Source organism: Aythya ferina, assembly GCF_964211825.1.
Source record: "Aythya ferina genome assembly, chromosome: 4".
NCBI classification, from domain to species: domain Eukaryota; kingdom Metazoa; phylum Chordata; class Aves; order Anseriformes; family Anatidae; genus Aythya; species Aythya ferina.
Window position 1 is genome coordinate 74977216 of NC_140300.1, and position 12043 is coordinate 74989258.

The window sequence follows — 12043 nt, forward strand, 5'->3', positions numbered from 1 at the left end:
AGAGTATAGCTTCAGCACCACATATGTCCGGAACTTCATTAAACTTCCTAAATTAATAATTGTATAGAGTATTTAATCTATATTAATTATAGATAAATATAGATTAGTTCTTATTGATTCATGCATAGTCCATTCATTTCCAAATATTTGTGATAGTTTGTTGACAAATCTACAGTAAAGATTATTACAAAGGAGATCTTCAGTCTCCCTTAGGGATTCTGTGCTACAGGAAGCCCTGATCCAGGGTCTGCTTTGATCCTCATCCCTTGAGCCTCTTTCCCATGTTCTTCTTTTCTTTACCAGGCTGCTTTTCCCATGGTAAAACCTGCTCCCGTTACAATACTACAGCCCCTTTTTCATCTGTGATTCCTGTATTTCTCTCATCCTTGTACATTCACAACAATAAACCAGGCAGAGGCAGTAGGTCTGGCTTGTCTTCTGGATGTAGAGCTATCTGATGCTTGCTTACAGCTAGCGGAGAGGGGGTGACTGGAGCACTTGGACACCCCTGGGGTGGCCAGCTGGGACCCCCCATTCCCTCCATGCCCTGGGATCGTGGCCAGACCTGCTTCTGCACAGAAGAGGTTTGAGGCCAAACTCTCTTGATATTGGAATCAATATCAAAAATTCTGTTAACTAAAATGATCCCAAGCTTAGCTTTATGTCTACACTATTAATGAGCAGGCAAATGTTCAGACCTACAGACTTCTGAGGAGTTAAGAAACCCAGGGAATGGAAAATTATACTGAGATTTACTCTTCTAAAACAATTGGACCTCAACCAAAAAAGCACTTGTGCTTTCAAGAATCACTGACAGTTTTAAGAGCCAATATTTCAAGAGTTTCAGGGAAGGCAAGCAAATACTGTATGCTGTCAAAAATGTGAATTCAAACATTCTTTATATAGCCCATACTTGAAGGTCTGATGATTTGGGGTCGAAAACATAAGTCCTTGAAGCCTATGACTTTGATTCAATCTGATTCAATCAGTGCAATTCAACTATAATATTGAGACAACTTTTTAAAATTGCCTAAATGTTGACATTTTGGATTTAATAAGTTATGTAAAAGTTAGAGTAATAATTCTGGCTTTTACATAAAATGAAGAGGCAGTACAAAACTGAAATATCCATCTTCTGGGATATTCTCATATTAAAAAAAAATATCTCAACAGGGTGTGAATTATTTTCATTTTTTAATTTCTGGAAGAACAGCAATTCCAAAGCTACATTTAATTATGATCTTTTGGATTTATTTATTTATTTTTTTAGAATATTCTTCAAACTGTCCACTTTCCCTTCAGCCTGCCAGAGCAGATGAGTTGGCAGAATACTGTTTTGTTTAAATCACATTCCTGTGGAACATTCTGCATTTAATAATCAATATTTTGCCATGGGAAGCCATTTCACTGGTGAAGTTCAAACAGATCAAGTAACAAGAATAAATGCTTTGCCACTGTACGGTTTCAGAAGGATTTTTCACCCATTTAGTCTGAGAATAAATGGGTAATCAAGTTGGAAAGAAGGAAAACTGAAATTCTGATCTTTAAACCTAAAATGAGCCAGAGGTGTGTTAATGCCCTTATCACTTGAATTTGGCGACCACAGCAATGCACAGAATATTCTAACCTTTGCTAGCTTGTGGTAAATCTTACTGCTAATTAAACCAAAAGAAGATTTTTATATTTTTAAAGGACTTCTGGATTTAGAAGACCCTGTCTCACAAAAATCACATCAACAAAAATACTAAAAGTTCCTCTCAACTTCAAGCATTTCAGTTTCTTGATACTGCTTTCCTTCCCAAACTGAACTGGCCAAACACATCCACAGAACAACTCTTGGGTGCTCCTTGGACTTGAGCAGCAGACCTGGGTAAGAAAAACTCCAGCCTCTAAAGAAGCAACATCACTTTGTTAAAGAAGCTCTCAGGTGGGAAGGACACCACGTTGCCTTGGTTGTTTTTCTGTGCCAACCTTAACTGGAAGGGAAAGAACCCTTTATTGTATGCCATAATAATCAATGATAAACACTAGAGTGTTATAACAGAAAACGTTAATCCATGCAGTGTGTTGCAATAAATCAAGTCCTAGTGAACAAAATAACTGTTCAGAAAAATCTGGAGTGTTTTTACTGATATATTGGTTTTGAGAAAATTGTTTCATTTTCTTGTTAATTTTGAAAATGAAGTTCAATTAAAGTTAAAGAAAAAAAAAAGTTTAAAATATTTTGTTTTCTTTTCATCCTGGCATTTCTTGAGAGAAAATCTTAACCTTTATAAAATATTCTGTATAAAACATTGTAACTATTTAAATTATCACTTGTCATATTTAATATATCCATTACAAGTCTAGACTTTTTGTCCACATGAAATGGCACCTTATAACACAATAATGTAAGGCTATTTAGTGATTTAATAAATCCCCCATGAGACCAATAAAATTGTTTGTTGTGTTTTGTTTTGTTTTGTTGGTTTTTTTTTTGAATATTAATAGCAATGAAATAGCAATAGCTATTAATAGTAATGAAAAATCATTTCTATCTAAATGTTGTAGAACTAGTGAGGTTCTTTTACAATGTCATATTCAATAGAAAAAATAAGAAAGTGAAAGAAATATGATTTTAATATCTGACAAGGCATTTATACTGTAAGATCATATGCTGATAAATCTCATAAACACTTAGAAACCTTTATTTTAGGACTGCTGTGTATTCTGGCACAGCAAGAAGACTAAATGTATGAAGAACTATTAGTTCATTATGACAATGTTTCCAGAAGAAAAGGCTGCCACCCCTCTTTGGATGCTGCTGCTGTATGGATAGTAGTCCTCAAATACCTTTTACTTTTAACTTTACTTTTTTATTTTTAAATTTTACTTCTTATATATACACAAATCTCTGGAAAAGTATTGCTTCATGCATTTGGGCCAGGAGTTTTATTCATCTCACCTTCTGTATTGATGCAGTAATAGTGTTTGCTGCCTGCAGAAAATGATTACAGTTGGATACAGAGCTATGCTACATGCATGTGCATCACTTCAGAAGGGTACCACTGTGCATTTGGAGCGTGTGCTGTAAAAGAGGCATATAGATAGCAGCACTAATAAATGTATGGATAAGACTTAAAGGCCAGAAAATGAAGGGTAAGTTAAAACTGGTATTGGCATCCCACTCCTGAACTGAGAATAGGCTGGCAATAAAGAAGCAGGGGGATTTGATGGAGAACCTTGTTGCTTCTAGCATGTGTGCAGCAGTAAATAAAAACAGGAGCTCTCCAGACCTGGTGAATGAGTAATCTGCACTGGCAGCAAAACCACATGAAAGAAATGAGAATTTCTCTCTGATGGGGTTCAAAGTAGCCATGCAACAAACAGTGATCTCTACAAAGGGAGTCAGAGGTGCCCTGTACATCAAAGTGGGGGTTTGCTTCTGAGACATGTTAACATCCAGCCCCCAGCATGTCCTTCCAGGCATGCATGCATCACACAGCAAAGAAACAAAATGATTGTACAAAATTCCTAAGCATGGAGGCGATAAGGGCTGTGGAAAGGGAAGATTTTTCAGGAACTTCCCAGCACTACAGTGCATTTTCACCAGGTTATGACTTCTTGTGTGCGTGGACAAAGTTTCATGAGTACTGCAAATCTGTAGCCCCAAATAACATCAGCACTGGCCTGAATCTTGGTAGGAATATTCCCAATCGAAATATGAAAGCAAATGAGGCACATGAAAAAGAGCTTTATGTTAGGGCTGTGAGCACTGGTCTGCACTCTTAGTACAGTTTCTGGCAGTGCCAGGTACCTGTGGAACTGGCCATGGTGATGGAGAATAAGGCAATCTTCTACCTATTTCTGGTACATCCTGCTGTATATCTTGGTAATGGGGAAAAAAAAAAAAAAAGAAAAAAATAGATTCAGCTGAAACCATACTGTGCACTGTGCACCTGGACAAATGGATCACCATTCAGTACTGCCGATGTGGTGCAGACAGGCATTAGCCTTATTCAGGAGATGCGCAGCTGAAGATTGGCAGATTCTTATCATCATCCTTTGAAAACCCTAGTGATACTGCATTGCCCCAGGTTCTGATACAAAGAGAGAGACTGAGAGACAAAAGTTGATGCCTGAGAATTGCCACACCAATTCTTATGGATCAAAAACTGACACTCAGGTCAAGCTAATCTGCAGCTGATGGAAAATCACAACACATCACATAGTGTTTTATCATAGCTTATGCTTAAGACTTTCTCTTCTTTAGCTTGGCCAAACCACATGGACACAGAATATTTGGTGACATAAACATAAAATGCAGGATGATTTTTTCATCACATTTGAGTATGTGTGTATGTTATATATGTGCATGTGTGTATGCTTATGATCATTGCAAAAAACAAACAACCAGAAAAAGCAATAACTGTCTGTTGCACAGAAATCCCCTTCAGCAGTGAAACAGCTATACCAAATTGTCACTATTTCAAATGTTCAGTGAAATTGCTCATTTTTTGTTTATTTCTAAATTGCTCATTTTTTGTTTATTTCTAAAGTAGCTACACACGGACCTCATGAAATTTCCTAACTAAAATGGTTTCTTGCAAAGTGAATTTTTCCAGACAAATCGATGTATTTGTATGCAAAGCACTATTCTCCAACAAACTCTGCTGAAAGCAATATATGATTCACTCTAACGATTCCAAGCTATGCATGACTCATGTTGAACAATGGAGCCAGAAGGTCATTTGTTCTCATGTCTCTGTAAAATTATTTGGACTCTGCATATGTCCAGAGGAAAAGGAAACCCTTATGAAAAGTGTCCAGCCCTTTGGAGAAAGCCTCAGCCTTCCCATAGATGCAGCTCACTGAAAGCAGTGCTCGTATCCTAAATGTTGACCACTGGCATTTATTTTTTTTTTCTGAAAGGAAGATGAAGATTTAGTTTGAAGGTTATCCTATTATCTGCTATCAGAATCTGCTTATGACTTATCATTTTTGAAGTTCCACATGCTGACATGTGATCTATATCTTCAGGAGTTATAATTAAGTGTCCACTTACTAGAATTTAATTTTGGACTTAGAGGTGCAGCTCTTGCTGGTCTCTTATTCTGCCTTTTGTAATTTGGTATCTTTTATCTAAAAGCACTTACACTCTTCTGTCTGATAAGAGGACAGGTGGAGACTTACAGCATTAGAAGTAAAAGTATTAATTTAAGGGGTCTATGACCACATTCATAGACCAGAAAAAGATCAGAAATTTAATTTGTGTGGGTGTATACATATGTGCGTACATACATATTTACCTAGGAATTTGAAACCAGGCATAGATGAATTGTTTTCATGCCATGTTATGATACAGAGGTGGTCAGAAATTGACCAGTTAGTTTTTGCTAAATATTTTAGTTTCAAAGTTCTCATTTTCTCTTTGAGATTTTCTCTATTCTCTCACCTGTTTGTCCATCCTTCCATCCCATCCCTTCACTCTTTTACTGAACATTTTTGTTTTCAAATTATTTGTATAATGCTAATGATACTAAACTGAGTTTTGCTCTAAATGTCATTTCTTCTGCTCCCATTTGGATGACAAAAGCACATTTAAAGTTTAAGTAACACTGCCACTAAAGTAACTGCAATATATATATGGCATTCATGGTAACGTGCTTTTTGCTGCATCAGATGCTTTTAAGGCAATAATTATGACTGCTCTTTAAGTCTGCGTTGGCTAGCCTTTCTTGAAAGGTATTCCAACATTTCTTATAGTGTTATTTTGCTATACAGGAAACAATTGTTAGTGCACCTTTTAAAGTAATATGCATTGTTTTAAAACACAGGTTAATATAGGTGACTTAAGAGGTTGATATAAAGCAGCCATGCTTTTTGGCTCCTACAAATTCCCTAAATGAAAGGGAGTTAAATGAAATTAAATGAAGCTAAATAAAATATAGATAACCACATACATTTCAAAAATATATTCCAGTACAACACATCTTATGACTTCAGAATTATTTTGGTGGAGGTATTCAGGAAATCAACGTAAATCCAGAAAATCAGCAGAAGTGTAGACAAAAAGAGCATGTCACAAGGCAATGATGCTAGACACAGGCTGTAAGCATTAGATATTGCACTAGACCAACAACTCAAAAAACCTCTGCGCTTTCTGTATTTTAAAAGGTATTATTTTGTGTTGGTTGGTTTGCTTGTTGTCTTAAATTCAGAATTGTTTATCTTTTTGAAGAGTAAGGTCTATCTAGGTCTTAGAGTTGATTAAAAAGCTGGAAAAATGAAGGATTATTTTTCTCTAGGTTTTTAATTTGTTTTCCTGCTTTATGAAATATTAAATTTTTACTTGAAAAAAAAAGCAAACAAACCAACACCCAGATTTTTGATAATTCTGTGGTTCTTCCACAAACAATATTAAATTGCACTGCATAAAAGCCAGTCTGTTCACTGGGAGAGGAGAACACAAAGTGAGTTTTTTGAAATGTTTATGAAAATATTTCTTAGACTGTATGATAAAGTTAATGTGTGGGACACATGGAAAGAATGTAATTTTCTAAACTAACGAACAAACTAGAAAATTAGTCTCCAGAATTTGTCTTCTGGCAAGACTGTATCAAGCACTCAAGGCTTATTATATCATCAGTAGGAAACCTGTAAGACGAGAGAATCCCAAGTCTATTATAATTCAGGTAAGGTGCTCAGACAGACAGACAGTCCTCCAGGCTGCCAAGGAGAAAAATAAATGTTTTGCTGACGGCAAAGGAATCATGTTTTTTTCACTACATCAGTGCTGAAATTGTGAATGAAAGAGCAGGCTTTACTGAAACAAAAAAAAAAAAAAAAAATACAAGAGTTGAAGTCTAAAACGCTTTGTATGATGTATCTAGACAAGGCACTTCAGCAGTATTCAACACTCAAATTATTGCAGAAAGAACAGGATGATTCAAGAGACATGAACAAGGAAAATATTGAATGATCCGTCATCTCTCCTGAAGCCGAATAGAGTAGACACTCCCATTTTGAAAAAAGATTGTCTGATTATTACATTTTTCTTATAATGCATTCTCAGCTGCATTTTAAATTCATTTTTAAAGTCTTTAAAATCATCCCAAACCGGAAACTCCTGAATTTCTGTTCATTGTGTTCTTCGCTGCCATTTTCAAAAGTGCTTTAAAGAGTGACATGATGGTAACACTTAGACTATAATGACTAATGCTTGGCTGTCTGCTCTAACTTCCAATGCTCGTACATGCTCTCTTTTTAGTTTCCCCCTGTATTGCCCATTGATGTGGTTACTTTATTGGCAGGAGTTTACTTTTATAAAAAGGCTGCAGGATGACTATTGTATCTCAGTATCAGAAAGGAAGTGATGCTTCGACTTCTGCTGAAGGAAAAAGCAGCAGATAAATTAACAATAATAAAAATATAAGCAATTTGTTTCCAGCTCCTATTGACAACATCAGTTTCAAGTTTTGCTGAAGCACTGGGGACTGATAGCGAGTACATCTGGAATGAAATGGAGGGAGGTTAGATGTTGAGCTGCTCTAACTTCCATCATCATCTCTCCACTGTTGTATGTGAGTACCAGATAGGTGCAGCAGAGGAGGATATCCAGAGAAACTCTTTAGAAACTTGAGTTAGAAATCCTCCCTGTCTTTTTTGTCTGGTCTTAACCACTGCTGGAGAATTTCTATGAAAATTTGGGCATTCTGCAACATTAGGTGCCATATTCTGCAAAGGGACACAGAACTGTGCTATTGCCCTTTGTTAAGCAGAGCTTCCTTATCCACATGCCTGGACTGGGGCTTTGCTATCAACCCCAAACGGCATGAGAGGTAAGGGATCCCAGCAGAACTGAAGCAGAAACCAAGCACTGGTCCACAACGGTTTATTAAATTCCTTCCTTCAAAGAGTGTTGAGAAATTGCACAGATGTGCTGCACAGTTTTACCCATCCTATGCCCACCTGTGTCTCTGTACTGAATATCGTTCTGCCATGCCTGGTGGTGTGGCCCAGATATTTCTAATTATTCTACCTGAAAGCAATTCGCCTTGCAGAAAGATCAGAAAAAGCATATACTGGAGAGATTCAGTTACCAAGTGCAGGCTCCTGCTGAGCCAGTACTCTTTAATTTGGAAATATCAGAAAAGATGTGACTCCAACATGAATTCGTGTCTTTAAAATACTAAAATGGGCAAGAAATCACCCTTTAAGTGTTCAAGGCTTTTTAATGATGATGAAGGTCGAAGATAAACTGCAGACTTGTGGAAGTGAGGAGGTGTCAGAGACTAATGCAATTCTTTTTTCAACTGCAGTGAGTGGACTGAAGGTTAGAGCAGGAGAATGGGGGAGAATGCAGACGGGCTATCCGATACTGCAAGGAATAGGAGAGCCCGCAGTCAGTAGTAACACACCACACATTCCCAAGCATTGCTTTGTCGTTTTATCAGATCCCAGATAGCACAAGAATGATCCTAGTACAGCAATTAGAGGGAATGCAAAAAAGGGAAAGGTGGCTTTAGAAAAAGGGACTTTGTGACGCGATGGTGCTAGGACGAACAACTTCTCTTTGATTACCAGCTCCAGCTGGGAGAGTGGGAGAAAAGCGGGAAGCAGGTGGCTCCTGAGAGGGTCCACCTGGAAGAAGGCTATAGAAGGGCAGCTGTTCTGCATTGCAGGTCCTGGTGTAAAGAGAGGACAGAAAGTAAAAGGTTGAGGATGGTTATTTTTTTTTGTTGTTTGTTTGTTTTGTTTTTAAATGTAGGGATGATTGCTTGCTTTTGTTTGTTTGTTTGTTTTGAGCTAATAATTGCTCCCAGAAAAGAAAGTGTAGTTGTGGAGGGTACTGGAAAAGTCCTGGTCACTGCACTGGGCTCTTCTTGTGTGAGTAAATATTGCGCTAGCTCATACTAGAAAAACAACAAAGGAAATACCTTAGCAAGTTCTTACTGCCTGTTTGTGCCCAGCTAGAGAACTTTAAGGATAAAAGTTCTATATTCTCTCTGTTTGGAACAACCCAGACCCCAGACACAACAAAAATGGGTATTTCTAGTTGTTTTTGCTAAATCGGTGATGTCAATGGGCTTGGGCTTGCGTGGCCAGGAACCAGCGTAATTTGCATGTACGTGAACTCAGTAATACTGCATGGTAACTGAGGAGTTCTTGATATTTTATTTTATTTTTTGCCTTCTAAAATCAAGCAGAGAGATAATATATTGGCAGGAGGGAAAGGGAGGAATTCATTTGCAGGGGCTCGCTAGTCTCAAGATAGATCTTTGCAAAGCTTGGGAAAATAGCTTTCTGTGGCTCTGCTGAGTTCCTGTTTAATTACTTAGCTAGATATGACCTTGCACAACTTCTATAATACAAGGGACTAGGAGATCTTTTGTGGTAAACAGAGCCCATAATAACTCTGTTCTCTAATCTCTGTTTCTCTAGTGATGCCACCCTTTATAAAACTATATATATCCTTGAAGCACCTAATTGAGGAAAGGCTTTGTGAGGGGATAAAAACATTTGAGTTGCAGGAAGTAATTACACCGGAACAGTGTTACTTGTCTTTTTATTGCTATGTACGAGTACTGTTATCGGAAAACTCATATCTAGTCATGTGTTCTTTGGGCTGGCAGTTATTATACAGCTGGCCACTGGCAGGAAATGCCAAAGAGCTTGAACAGAGAGATGTTATTTAGTTGTAATTTTAACACAGTTTGGGAAGTGCACTGCTGTTTGCAGTTTTCTTGCATACACCTGGGAATGTGGAATGTATAAAAGCATTCCCAAAGCAACACAGGTGTGTGTGGCACCTCAGAAGAGCCTATGAGAGTCCCATATGACTGCACAAGGTGAATCTATGATAGTTGTAGTGACAAATCCTAAGTAAAAAAGGAACTGGAGAAGTAGTGATATGGCATAATTCAGTGAATTGTACTGTGCTGAGAAGTTGTTTCATTGCAAGCATTGTTTCATATGTTTTTTTTTTCTCAATGCTGTTCTCAGCATTGTATAAATACCATTCTGTGTTGGAGATGCAGTTTAAACATGCATTACAGGAGCTGGGATGAAATGAGTTTTGATGCGCATGATGTTAATGTCGGCTATGATTTTTGCGATAAATCTACCTGTAATATGCAGCTCAGAGGAAAAAAAGAGGAAATGGTTCAAATTTTGCTATGTTCTTGTTGAACAACATACTGAGTCTATACTAATCCTTTAGCTATCAGAGCTGTTCATGCCTTTGCCCCTGTGATACACATACAGGAGAAGCACAACCTGCCCCTATATCCCTTGATGCCTCCATATGTCACCTCTCATGCGTTTCGTGGCAGCCTCTCACCTGCTGTGAAAACACAACCCCCTTTGAGCAGCTGGTCACAGCAGCTGCTTCACAATGCAGGGCAATACTTCGACATCACTTAAAATATCAGCCTCCTAAACGTTGTCTCCCTCTGCTATTTTGCCTTTCAACCAAGGAGGCTGCTCTGCCTTGAGGGGAGAAGCCAGGCCCTCTGGTTCTTAATTGCCTCCTTTCCCAAGTGACTTGAGTGATTGTTCTCTAACTCACTGTAATTATCTTTTACTGTAAACTAACCAAAGTACACTCTATTTTTTTTGGTGTTACATTCATTAGCAAGCATCCTGCTTTGAATGTTAATGTATTCTGGGAATGTCCAGTCTGTAAGTACAGACTGAAATGCGTAGCAAGTACTTGTGCAATACCCTGAGAAACAAATCCTGATAACTGACTGGAACTGAAAACCATAGTTTTATGTGCAGAGTGGACCAATGGATGGTCAAGCCGCAGGATGGCTTTACATGGGAACATTATTTATGACAAATAGACAATCCCCCATCCTGCTTCCCAAAAAGACTGCCTGATGGGAAAGTTGGCTCTGAGTGTGTGCTTGTATAGTTCTCACCATGGGTGGTGTGTGTTGCATGATTTCTTCTTTGTGATGAAGAGGCGGGGTCTCACCATACTGCTTTATTATTATTATTATTTTCTTCAGGAAAAGTCTGAAGCTTAGCAGATGATTTTGCATGTTAATGTATTCAGTGCTGTGAACTGCCCATTTTTCAGATGGGTAAATCTGTGCAGCATGCAAAATTGATGCCTAATGCTTTTAGCAGTCAGGGTTCTGATGTCCAGATCCTACTTGAGCTCCTGGATATTTTCTGTTGTATCTCCTATGGAGCACAGCTCCTCTGCCAAGCACAGGTGGAGAGGTTTGTCTAATGTTGTTGATTGCTGGATAATGAAGGAAATGTCTTGGGGCTTGGAGATTATTCCAGTCAAAGTTATGATTTGAATTTTCAAGTGCCTCTGTGTGGATGCTTTTATTCTAGTAATAGAGACTCTTTAACCAACGTAGAATAATAGACTTTCGTAGTGGGCAAACCAGATCAGAAAAAGGCTCTCAAAAATGTGTGTGCAGAAAGCTCTTGCTGAAAAACTTGTTCCACTATTGCCTTTTCCGTTAATTTCCTCTTTTAGACAGGGCCTTTGTCAGAGTGTTTTATCATATATAGTGCTGAGAGGGTACTTGATCTCGGAGCTTGTGCATAGTGCTCAGATCTCAAGACACCAGAAATATCTAATGCAGACACTTGGAGTGTCTGGGTGCTAGAAACAACCCTGGTGAGCTCTCATACACCTGGTTTGGCTAACAGAATTACCTGAACTTTTCTGATGTGTAAAAACATCTTATCTGTATGAGACTACTTCTTTTGTTGGACATCTCAATATCTCTAAGTGATTCAGATGAATAGGCAAACAAATATAAAACTCACTCCAATGGAAATAATAATTAGGAAACAAAATAGAAATTTGGGTTTAAAACTAAAAGGCTTACTTACTGCTCATGAAAGCATTAAGGTATTTACAGGAAAACCCTAGAATAAAAGGTAGAGAATGTAATATTGCATATTTAGGAGCCTCAATTAATCTCAATGTGATTATTATCAATATCTCAATATGATATTTCCCCCACCTGGAAAACTGAAGGAAAGTAACTTTCATGCTGTTGACTTCTGTCTGTTTACCGCTTTAAGTCTGTGT

The 12043-nt window shown here is 37.8% G+C and overlaps 1 protein-coding gene across 5 annotated transcripts in view; it reads right to left on the reverse strand.

Annotated features, from left to right (window-relative positions):
* Positions 1-12043, reverse strand: part of NDST4 (N-deacetylase and N-sulfotransferase 4) — a 107277-nt gene that overhangs the window by 76356 nt on the left and 18878 nt on the right. The gene's annotated exons all lie outside the window — the stretch shown is intronic.